This window comes from Macrosteles quadrilineatus, unplaced genomic scaffold, assembly GCF_028750875.1.
Source record: "Macrosteles quadrilineatus isolate MER2022 unplaced genomic scaffold, UCM_ALF_1.0 Scaffold_3__2_contigs__length_128488019, whole genome shotgun sequence".
Classification (NCBI taxonomy): domain Eukaryota; kingdom Metazoa; phylum Arthropoda; class Insecta; order Hemiptera; family Cicadellidae; genus Macrosteles; species Macrosteles quadrilineatus.
Genome location: NW_026542596.1, coordinates 99,580,801 through 99,593,972, shown reverse-complemented (window position 1 = coordinate 99,593,972; position 13,172 = coordinate 99,580,801). Strand labels below are relative to the sequence as shown.

The 13,172-nt window shown below is 37.2% G+C and overlaps 1 protein-coding gene across 1 annotated transcript in view; it reads left to right on the top strand.

The window, feature by feature from the left end:
- Window positions 1–3,783: 3,783 nt before the first annotated feature.
- LOC128989871 (atrial natriuretic peptide-converting enzyme-like) overlaps window positions 3,784–13,172 on the top strand; it is a 41,647-nt gene continuing 32,258 nt past the window's right edge. The window contains exon 1 of the mRNA XM_054411965.1: window positions 3,784–3,917. The gene's annotated coding sequence lies outside the window, so the exon portion shown is untranslated. The remainder of the gene's footprint in view (window positions 3,918–13,172) is intronic.

The window sequence follows — 13,172 nt, the reverse complement described above, 5'->3', positions numbered from 1 at the left end:
AAGCAAATGTAAACAAACATTATTAGTGTTCTCATCGCAGCCATGGAGACAAATCAATATTTACTTTTAAAATCCTTACCTCAGAACTTTTAAAGCCAAAGGGGCAAAGCCCACGGTCAGTATCAAAGTGTGAATAGTCCTATAATGGTCCTTGGTATGGTAGTTATATTTTTTGTAAAAGTTTAGCCCAGTTGGTTTAGTAGTTTTTGCACCTATTAGTACACATACAGACAGACACCATATGATTTTTATATAATGGTTGAGTTTTGAATCTATAATTGATAACCGACTGCTTTCAACAGAGGATTTAAAGGACCATTTGACCATAGGAAAAGTCAGTACCTCTGATGTGTGGTTTGAGCTTATACCTAGTTCATCTTAGTTATAAGTCAGTATTTTCTCTTCTATAATTATGATCAATCAAGCAGTGTTACAGCATAAATCGACCAACATAGAATTTTAAAAAATAATCCGGTTTTCTATACAATATCACACAACAAATGTTTTACCGAATATTCACACGATTTGCTTTGTAAACCAACACGTTGTACACGGACAGAAGCATTGTTTCAAAATTGACACGGGAAATAATGTGGTTCCGTATATCACTTGAGAGCTCTACACTAACTGTTGGCAATATTTACTCTAAACAACGCTGCTGTTATTTACAAGTCTTTTATATAAATATTAGTCATTATACTTTAGTTTCAGCGAATTTTCCATATAGGGAATAAGGTATTACCGTAGGTTTCACAGTAGGACTTCACCCGGGACCGATTAACTTCTCGGTTTGATGTCCCCATAGACCCCCTGGGTTTCATGGGGTAAAAATTGACGGTTTCAATTGTGATCCCCAAAACTAAACTTATAGAGCTAAGAATAATATTTTTTAGTATATTGTACGCCCTAAAGTTACAGTGTAGATAAAAAAAAAACTATCATACGGCAAAAACAGCCGTTTAAATGCATGCGTTGCGGGTCTAGAGAGCAAGATCGATAGTCTAGAGTAGCATTGAGTAAAATGCGTTCTTAGCCCCTAGGGAGTAAAAATCAGCTGTTGTCAACTCAGTTGTAAATTTCGAGTGTACACAATTGCATGTATCGATTGCTTAATCGAATGTAGTTAATTATTGTTGCCTTATTGTAAATAGTTCGATATATCGATGGTATAATGTACACTAACACAGTCGTAATAAACGAAACGATCGAATCACTTACTAAACAGCTGCTTGTTTCCAGTAGTAAATATCATTTAAAACAAGTTAGAAGTAGTTTTGAGAGGTTATCTTTAAATGAACACTATTTAGTTTTGTAAAATAGTTTGTTCAAATAATGGTGCACTATAAAACAATTAGTTCATCACAAGGGCAAAAGTGTCTTTTCAACCCTCACTCATTTTAGCAAATTTCCCTATAGGGAAGTAGCTATTACCGTAGGTCTCATGGTAAGACCTAGGCCCGGGACCGATTTACTTTTTCATTTTGATGTCCCCAGAGGCCAAAAACACCATTCGTTCAAATTTTTATATATCTATATATAGAGATATATATATATGTGTCCATCCGCACGATAACTTGAGTAATTTTTGTCCGATTTTGATCAAATTTGGTTTGAAGGTGTAAGGCGGGATAAACTTGAACGAGTTCGCGAACCAGCGTGATCGGACTATGGGAATGGTGGTTTATGGGGGGTTTTATGGGGTAAAAATAGGTTTTTCCCATTTTTGACCCTAAAAACACAAAATTTCACAATTTCTTTTAAAATCATTTTGTAGAGCTTAAAAAAACAAATAATTTAGTATATTGAAGCGTTATTATGCGCCTAATTGTTACGGAGAAAATTCAAAAAAATTGTAATTTTAAAATTCCCATGTTATTCTTATGGAGAATAAGTCAACTGTTGTAGTTTGCTTGTTTATTAACATATGTTGATAAAATTTGGAAAATACATTAATTTCTTACTAAACCACAGTACCTTTTAACATTTTACATTTAAAAAACTTTTTTACCCTCCCTGTTGCAGCAAACCTAAGCACTAATTAAATTAATTCTGTATAAATAGGGAATAAATGTGATATTTTTAAGGAGACATTTAGTTTAAATCCAATCAGGCAAATGGAAATTCGCTAAGTCTGCAGGTTTGCTGCGGCGGGGGTATTTCGACCTCGGTGGGGCTTCGAGCTCGGGTCGAAAAGAATCACTTTATGCCCTGGTGATGAAATATACTGTTAGGCGAGCATTATAACCAAGCAGCTACCCAGCACTAATGAATAAGGCCTTTATCGAACTTGTGTGCCCTATTGATTAGAAAATGTTATTTAATAACTTTACGAGTAAATTAAAAACAGGTTTATCAAGAAAAATTTAAATTTCCAGTGTTTTAAAGATGAAAAGTCTTCCACGCTTGGGTCAGAAAGTTTAAACAATCAGTTGAATTTCACCTGAAGATGTTGAAGTTGTAAATTACACTAAACTTTATTATTGGATTCCACAAAATGTCAAACTTTCATTATAAGATCTTCTTTTGTGGATCATCAAATAATATAAAACATATAATTTTATTCAATGATACTAAATAAAAGCTGAATCATCATACAAATATTTTTTATCGATTAACAAACAAGCTAAGTTAACATTCAAGTTTAATTAAATTAGTATGAAAGGATTAAATTCATATATTTCTCTCGCCTGAGGGTTTTGCCACTTTACCTTTTAATCACATTCCAACGTTTTATTAGTTTTCTGACGGCCAAGTTTTCACTTTTTGTGTAAACAAAACTTCACAAGCTTTAGCTTCAATCCAATTTTAAACTGTGAAAAACTATTTGTGTCAATTTCTTAACTTGTGTTAGTTCAATAAAATTTTAATTTGCTATGAATCTCAAACTTCTTTAGGCTTAACCGCTTCAATGCACCGAAAACTCCCACGTTTAATGGGTTACGTAGTAATAAACTACCTACAGAAGGCTGTTTCGTTCGTTGTATGTGATTTTGATGTTTATTCGTTAAGATTATTTAATAAGATCAGGGTAGCTTAGTGGTTATAGCTCGCCAAGTATCTTAAAGGTCACTTGGTTGATTCTAAGAAAGGTCAGCTCAGGACCCAGCTGTTTTAAATGGGCCAATGAAAATGGTCTTGGCCTGAATCCTTAGCAATAACAAAATATATTATAGAAATTATAGTGATTGAGGTATTTGAATATTCCAACACATTATTAATAAGACTAACTAAGAATGCATTTGATTTTTCCAACGACTAGTTTTGACAATAATGCCACCATGACACCTAATGATAGAACAACTCAATTATCGTAATCATTTAATGCTTTAATTGAATAGAGCTTATTTCGATTAGTTCGAAATCATTCCCCGGCTACGACTCCGAAGTAACAAGACAAACTCAAGATAGTCCCGAATTTTACGGACGTTACATTTTCATGAAGCCCTTAAATTAAAAAATACTCGATGCAAGTTTGATGGTTAACAGATAATAGGTGGCTCTTTTGCCAGTAATAGATCATGTAAAGGAAAGCGGATCAAATCCCTTAATTTGTTGTTGATATACCAAATATTGAATACTCTGTTGCAACCAACTAACGCTTTAATCCTAAGCTAACAGATTTCCACTATTTGCATCGGTCTCGTACGGTATTTCTAAGGCACAATTCCACCCCGTGTATCCGGAGATGAGATTACAGTGCTTAGACCGTTATAAATCCACGACGGGAGGAATCAATTTGTGGTGAACTGATAAACTCGATATGACAGTACAGTAGTACGGGGCCCGGGGCGGCGCGCCGGCGCGGCCCCATCGACCCGGGAGAGTAAATACGCTACATTTTACGTTACGGGATCGGGACGGTCTGCACCCTTGGACGAGCGGCTGACGGAGCCTGTTGCGGCCACGGCGCCTCCCAGGTATTTATATTGCATACGTAAACCTAGTTGTCTAACTGTCTGTTAAAGGTATTTCTAGATTTCTAGATACTACATAAAAAAAATCACTGTAGACTAACTGGAGTGTCAGATTTCATAAATTTTCTATGGATGGAAAAATAACTGTGAATTAATTATCGATATAATTTGTGAAACACCAAATGTAAAATAAAATATACCTAAAAAATCTGAGGGTGTAATTGAAAATGATTTTTGTTGAACTTTAATATAATTTTTATTAAGATCATTTCTAACTGTGTATAGATAAAACATACTCCCTTAGATATTATTAACAATTTTGATTCATCGATTAAAATAAAATAATTAAATTGTTGAACTGCTATATTTGTGATTGTCGCGTTAGAATAATTATAAGAGTATTTATGAACACACGAAAAGCCCTGCATGTCTTCTATTTAAATATTACTGGGAAGACTAGACAACGAAAACTTGATAGAATCACAGCAAGTGAAAATCCAAATGTCCTTGCTATAAAGAAATGTTATGTGCAAAGATTTGGACATTATAGTTGAAAAGGGGTAAAGAGGAGAGCGAGAGTCGAAGCTGTGGGGAAAGTAACCAGAGAGAGCAATCAATACAGAGTTGGCGCAACAGGTGAGTTGCCTGACAACCCGGCAACCGCCGCGCCATCGCTACTGACCTGACACACGACAACCGAGACGTCACATAGCTGATGACACTGACCTGACGACCCCGCCACCGCCACGCCGTCGCTACTGACCTGACACACGACAACCGAGACGTCACATAGCTGATGACACTGACCTGACACACGACAACCGAGACGTCACATAGCTGATGACACTGACCTGACACACGACAACCGAGACGTCACATAGATGGTGACACTGACCTGACACACGACAACCGAGACGTCACATAGCTGATGACACTGACCTGACACACGACAACCGAGACGTCACATAGCTGATGACACTGACCTGACACACGACAACCGAGACGTCACATAGATGGTGACACTGACCTGACACACGACAACCGAGACGTCACATAGATGGTGACACTGACCTGACACACGACAACCGAGACGTCACATAGATGGTGACACTGACCTGACACACGACAACCGAGACGTCACATAGATGGTGACACTGACCTGACACACGACAACAGAGACGTCACATAGATGGTGACACTGACCTGACACACGACAACCGAGACGTCACATAGCTGATGACACTGACCTGACACACGACAACCGAGACGTCACATAGATGGTGACACTGACCTGACACACGACAACAGAGACGTCACATAGATGGTGACACTGACCTGACACACGACAACCGAGACGTCACATAGATGGTGACACTGACCTGACACACGACAACCAAGACGTCACATAGATGGTGACACTGACCTGACACACGACAACCGAGACGTCACATAGCTGATGACACTGACCTGACACACGACAACCGAGACGTCACATAGCTGATGACACTGACCTGACACACGACAACCGAGACGTCACATAGATGGTGACACTGACCTGACACACGACAACAGAGACGTCACATAGCTGATGACACTGACCTGACACACGACAACCGAGACGTCACATAGATGGTGACACTGACCTGACACACGACAACCGAGACGTCACATAGCTGATGACACTGACCTGACACACGACAACCGAGACGTCACATAGATGGTGACACTGACCTGACACACGACAACAGAGACGTCACATAGCTGATGACACTGACCTGACACACGACAACCGAGACGTCACATAGATGGTGACACTGACCTGACACACGACAACCGAGACGTCACATAGCTGATGACACTGACCTGACACACGACAACCAAGACGTCACATAGATGGTGACACTGACCTGACACACGACAACCAAGACGTCACATAGATGGTGACACTGACCTGACACACGACAACCGAGACGTCACATAGATGGTGACACTGACCTGACACACGACAACCAAGACGTCACATAGATGGTGACACTGACCTGACACACGACAACCAAGACGTCACATAGATGGTGACACTGACCTGACACACGACAACCGAGACGTCACATAGATGGTGACACTGACCTGACACACGACAACCGAGACGTCACATAGCTGATGACACTGACCTGACACACGACAACCGAGACGTCACATAGATGGTGACACTGACCTGACACACGACAACCGAGACGTCACATAGCTGATGACACTGACCTGACACACGACAACCAAGACGTCACATAGATGGTGACACTGACCTGACACACGACAACAGAGACGTCACATAGCTGATGACACTGACCTGACACACGACAACCGAGACGTCACATAGATGGTGACACTGACCTGACACACGACAACCGAGACGTCACATAGCTGATGACACTGACCTGACACACGACAACCGAGACGTCACATAGATGGTGACACTGACCTGACACACGACAACCGAGACGTCACATAGATGGTGACACTGACCTGACACACGACAACAGAGACGTCACATAGATGGTGACACTGACCTGACACACGACAACCAAGACGTCACATAGCTGATGACACTGACCTGACACACGACAACCAAGACGTCACATAGCTGATGACACTGACCTGACGACCCCGCCACCGCCACGCCGTCGCTACTGACCTGACACACGACAACCGAGACGTCACATAGATGGTGACACTGACCTGAGACACGACAACCGAGACGTCACATAGCTGATGACACTGACCTGACACACGACAACCGAGACATCACATAGCTTATGACACTGACCTGACACACGACAACCGAGACGTCACATAGCTGATGACACTGACCTGACACACGACAACCGAGACGTCACATAGATGGTGACACTGACCTGACACACGACAACCGAGACGTCACATAGATGGTGACACTGACCTGACACACGACAACCGAGACGTCACATAGATGGTGACACTGACCTGACACACGACAACCGAGACGTCACATAGATGGTGACACTGACCTGACACAAGACAACATATAAGTCACATAGATAATGACGCTGTCATGACCTACTACGACCGAGATGTTGCATAGCTGACGTCACCACTTGACAATTGACAATTGACAATTGACATTCTCTAGAGAGGTTCATAGGTTGAGCACGAAAGTATCAGTAGGTTATTCGACTTTGAAACATTCTACTAAAACATAGGAAAGTCACGGCACAGAAAACGTACTACTATAACCCAGAATGCCAACCGCATGGTAAAAAGCATTAAGTGTTTTGAGAGAGCTTTGCCTGTCAATCGTAGGAGCGTTGCCATGCACTCAGCAAAGCTCTCTCAAACCGCTTAATGCTTTTTACCATGCGGTTGGCATTCTGGGTTATAGTAGTACGTTTTCTGTGGTCACGGTCCCAATATCTAAAGACAGAACTGTAAAGCCTGCAACAGTGCAACGCCTGGGCGATAGCACTTAAAAAATGACGGATGGAATAGTTGATAATACAATTATAGGTAGATGATAAAGCCTAGGTCTTAGATTAGGAGAATCGTATAAAGTGTTGATGGACGCTGATCGATAAAACTGCAATGACTGATAACATATTTGAGTACAGTGATATAGTCTACTTTTTTGGAATGGCAGTGCAAGAGGAGCGGCGAGAATGTATGCAGAACAGCAGAACACTATCCGAACAGGCAATGTCCTAAAGATAAGACATTATGGTGTTCAGACATGTTCAGACAACAATACTTTTATAAATACCCCTGCCGCAGCAAACCTGCCGACTAAGCGAATTTCCAGATGATTGTAAAGTTAATAGACAAAGTAAAAGGAGTATTAGCATTGTTTAGTGTACACGTTGCTCGAAATCGAGCAATTGCAAAGAAGTAAAGTAGGTAGTTATTTAAATACAAATAAAAGTCATCATAATTTCCGATGAGTTTAAAAGACTCAACTCATGGATTACGTACCTAGCAGTTCCATATAATCAACATTTAATGTGAATAATGCGAATACTTCAATGAAAGTTTTATTAAGGTTTCTTTGATGTACCCACATTCTTTTAAAATCGCTTGACTTTTATGAAAACATATATTTAATGATAATGTCCTTGCCGTACCATTTAAATTCAGACTTAAAGGGGTTTCCTTTACCAATCATCACAAGTCCATAAGTTTCCTATAAAATAGTAGCACTTCGGCCAACATCCTTGTTCGTTGTTTGTGGGAATCTTCATATTGTAGCTGTATGTGTTCTTCATTATATAGGTTGATAACGATAGTATTTTTTTAAAATCTCTATTTCTTCTACTTGGTGGCGTTCTATGACTGCTATGTTTCCATGGTTCAAATTGGTTCTTTCATAATGATTTCTCAAGAAATACAGTAGCCTACTATGTCAATTCATTTGTCTTATTCGGTAATATATTGTATATTGTAATATATAATTGCCCAGGCTTTCTAGATTTTTTACATTGAAATATGTACGAATGTAAATTAAAAAAGTAAATATTTAATTTCAACAAAATCAGTAAATGTACCCAACGTGTTTCATTGAATTGAAAAATAAAGAACAGCAATTAAATCATACAGCTGATCAAAATGTAAACAATGTTCTTCATAAGGATAACGTGGAAACTTTAACGGCCACTGTGGCAGAGCCCTAGGGGCTTTTTCAAAAATGTAAGGTCAGTTTGCAAATCTACGCGACACGCTCTTTCCAATGTGACGTCAATGGATAAAATCGGTTAAGAAATGGCGGAGGAGTTCAACCGACAAAGTTTCATGTACCGTATTAATTATACTAGTGGTCGTCCTGTGGTCGAAACTCGACCAAAAATAATTAATGTACAGACTTCTCTATTTTCTCCCCACACTGTAAATAACACATGTGATTTGAATTTCTTCCATTTGTTTTGATTTTCTGTTTACATTTTGTTGTTATTTCGTCACCATCATGGCAACCCATATGCTCCATGTTAATTTTTTGAAGTTTTCAAATTAATTTTTTGTGCTTATTTGTTAGCCTATTTTAATTTTTAGAGGCTTTCTGCACATCTACAGGAAAATATCTTTCCAACAGTATGCGTAGATTTTCTCTGCGATGCACACGACCTGAGAAAAAAGGTTTTAAAGAAACATGCTTGCCTATTAATATATAGATAGATAGATGGAGAAAAGAGATCATAGTATACCCAAACCGTAGCTGATATGAGGTTATGTGATCAGGCTTAGTTCTTGGATTAGGAGAGAGACACAAAAAAGTGTTGTGATACGATGTGAAATGATAATACAGCTGGTAACGAGACTAGGTGATATCTTTGTGATAAGGCCTACCCTAACAGCACCAGATATCCATTGAATTTTCAAAGTGGTTAAAATACGTCTAAAGATATCTACATGTAAAAATTAATGTAAAAAAACTTAATAATTGTAGTTTTTAGGTGGTTATTTTGGTAGGATGAATTATAGTCTACATGGACTATGGGAACGGGGGTTTATGGGGGGTTTTATGGGGTAAAAATTAGTTTTTCCCATTTTTGACTCTAAAAACATAAAAATTTCACAATTTCTTTCCAGACCATTTTGTAGAGCTAAAAAAAAATTTTGTATATTGAAGCATTGTTGTATCACTAACGGTTACGGATATGATATAAAAAAACTTTAAATTTAAAATTCACATGTTATTCTTATGGAGAATAAATAAACTGTTGTAGTTTGCTTGCTTATGGATATATTTTGATCAAATTAATAAACTGTTGTAGTTTGTTTGTTTATGGATATATTTTGATCAAATTTGGCAGTTTTGTTTATTTCATACTAAGCTATCAACATTTCAATAAAAAAACTTCAATACCTTCCCTGTAGCAGTAAACCTAGGTACTCATTAAAATTAATCTATATATTAATTTGAAACTGTTTTTCTTTGTGACAGCTATTTTGAGAGAACGGCTGGGCGTAGAAACTCGGTAGAGGTGTCTAAAGAAAGGTCCTGGTCTGTAGATGAGCCATCAAAAGAGAAACATGGAGAATTCCCTCGGGGCTCTGCCCCAGTGGCCTTTAAATTCCCATCCCATGTTATTCTTATGGAGGAAAACGAGGTTTTTGTCACAGCTAATTTGAGAGAACGGCTGGGCGTAGAAACTTGGTAGGGGTGTCTAAAGAAAGGTATTGGTCTGTAGGTGAGCCCTCAAAAGAGAAACTATGTAAATTTCCTTGGGGCTCTGCCCCAGAGGCCTTTAAAGTTCACTCTGCAATTTTGTTTACATTTCGACCATATGGATAATTTTACACTACTTTTAATGAACCAGCTGTTAATATTAAAATTGTATTCAAAGGTTTGCTGAAACTGTCAAAATTAAATGTTTACATTATTATTTATGATTTTAAATGGATTCTCCACTGCATGGCAAGTTTTTTATAGTTTCAACAAACTGATGAATTTATGATACGTTTGAAATGTTTTATTCAAAAATCTATGCTTTATTGCTCTTAGAAAATTTTTAATTATGAAATAAGTGTGACTTATCAATTTCAAAGGAACATATAACTATTCCTTATCGGGTTAGCTTATACATATTGTAAGGTTGGCACTTGCCTTTTTTCCTACTTTCAATCGCCATTTATTTTTAAATTCAAGAAAGAACACCTGAGATTCATTAATTGGTACTGTATCACAGTTTTTGATAATCGGGTTGAAAATTGTGTCATAGATGAGTATGTTGAGGATGAGAGCTGTGTTCAAGTTTTGGAATAGACTAACTACGGAGTCTATGGTTTTGGTAAAGTAGGTGAACTAATGTCAATTCAGGTATTTAAAAAAATGTGTACACAGTTTTTACTTTGATGTACACATGTAGCTAGGTTGAACAACGCATCTAAACCTCACTACATATAAAACATTCGGAAACACAACAGTGTCATCACATCTCATCGCATTTGCATAATTTGTTACCAATGCTATGCAATGTTGTAGTGGACTAGGTTATGGATTTGGTTCCGCAAATGTTCAAGATTTGTGATAAAATTTCCTACAATTATGGTTCATTCCAATCCACGAAATACATGCACAGCTTTATGTGATCTATATGGCCAAGGCAAAACTACCCCATAAGTTAATGAATTATCAAGTAAGAACAGGATGATTACATACATGGGTTGATGTGGCAAGAGAAGGATTTAAAATTGCTGAGATCGAAGTAAGAATGTTACTGCTTTCTGGAGAATCAGATATTTTTATAAAAAAAAAGATGAAGATTTACATCTTTTAAGATAAATCCGGATACAATCTGAATGATTTTCCTAAAGCAGATGGAATTAGTGGTTAGTAATAAATATTGACTCTTTCCGTAACATGATAGACTAATTATATGAACTCATTCTCCCATATAGTGAAAGTGGCTTTGGTATGAAACAAACTCATGAACAAACAATTAAAAGACTCCTAAAAAACCTTTTGGGCAACCTAAAGCCGATAAAAAGAAAGGTAGGAAATATTGTGTTAAACGAATTCATCAATCACGTTTTTTAGGGAACACAATCGTCATAGGCCTACTTATTATTGCTTATCCTCCCTTCATATAACTAAGATTTTAATGACTTCACTCTATCCAACGCAGTTAGCTGAATTTACATAAAACCTCAAGATTAACCGTCGAATTCGACGGGGTTCCACTAGTGTTATTTAAATAGGAAATGAATCTGCCAATTTTCAGGGAATATTTTAGTAGAAACCCAGCCAGGTTAATGGAAATTAGCTTATTCTGCAGGTTTGCTGCAGCGGGGGTATTAATTATATTAAAGGATATTATATTAAAGGATATATATATATATATTTAAGGATATATTTATTATATTAAAGGATACTTATCTGATAACAGTTGGCCTTTTTAAAACGGCAATTCTTCCCAGACAGCACGTGAGCTTGGACCAAACTTGGTTTTTACATATTTCTGAATTGGTATGACAAACTTGGAGTTTGGAACCCACTACAAATTTAAAACAGCTTTGGTTAAGTGAACTTGTGTGAATGCGCCAAAACTAAACTTGTTTTATTTACATATATAACCTGGTTGGCCAAGTCCACAATTTAAACATCTAATCAGACCCACGACAAGCTTGTTCATGTGAGTCTAAAGTGAGCAGTGCCATATGACAAAAGAATTTTCCCTCCACCCCTACCCAGAACGCTCCTAAAACCTGTTTCTTTGTGCTGAACCACCATTTTTGTTGGATTTAGACTTCCTCACTCTCAGTTGTCAGTTCTCACTTATCTAGTTCTGGTGTTGTGAGTTACTCGTTTCGTTACTAGTTGTGAGTTTTGTTTATGGTTTTGATACCAAGACGAAGCAAAGAAGAATTAAGGGATTCCTGTAAAGGTAAGATTTAAACTCCATTGATAAAAAATATATTTACTTGTGTTGGTTAGTCTATGATGATATAAGTAAGCTAAGTTAAGCAAACAATTAAGAAGAAGAATTTGGTTTATAGCCTAAACCTTTTGTGCTTTAACCTTTGACATACTCAGCGCTTCACTGAATCGACAACGTCACTCACTATACTATACTCTAATAGTCTACTGCTGAACTCAACAGAACAGTGCCAAAATTTGTGTTTAACCTTAACCATTATAGTCAATGCCTTAACCTAGTCTACAGATAAAAACAGGCCAAACCATTAGTTTACGTATAAAAGTAAAATAGTAAGAAATAAAAGTTTGATAACAATTTTAAAAACAAAGGTAAGTTAACACCCTGTGTTTGCAACACCAAATTCCAAATAATCAAATAATTATAATAACAAATAAAAATAATGAAAAATGATTTAAATGATAAATTTTAATAAACCAAATAATTCTAATGCAATTGTATTTTTTATAGATCTTCTGAAGCAGGTGGTGGAGTTGATGGGTTCAGAAAAGAAGTTGAAGGTGAAGTGGAAGATAGTAGGCATTGTATTTATTATATCAATAAATTGTCTTGAAATGTGAATGTCTTGCTTTCTAAACCTCATATATAACCAATATTTTTTCAAGATCACTCATAAAATAGGCTTCATTTTATCATAAATCTTTCTTGGTAAAAAATTAATTATAAGAAAAAATGTGGGCTAGCAAATGAATGGTGTGAAACAGCTTATATGTTAAATAGGTATAAATTATATTACTATTACTATAGCCTATTATAATAATAATTATTATTATTATTATCTCTGATCATTACAATAATTGAA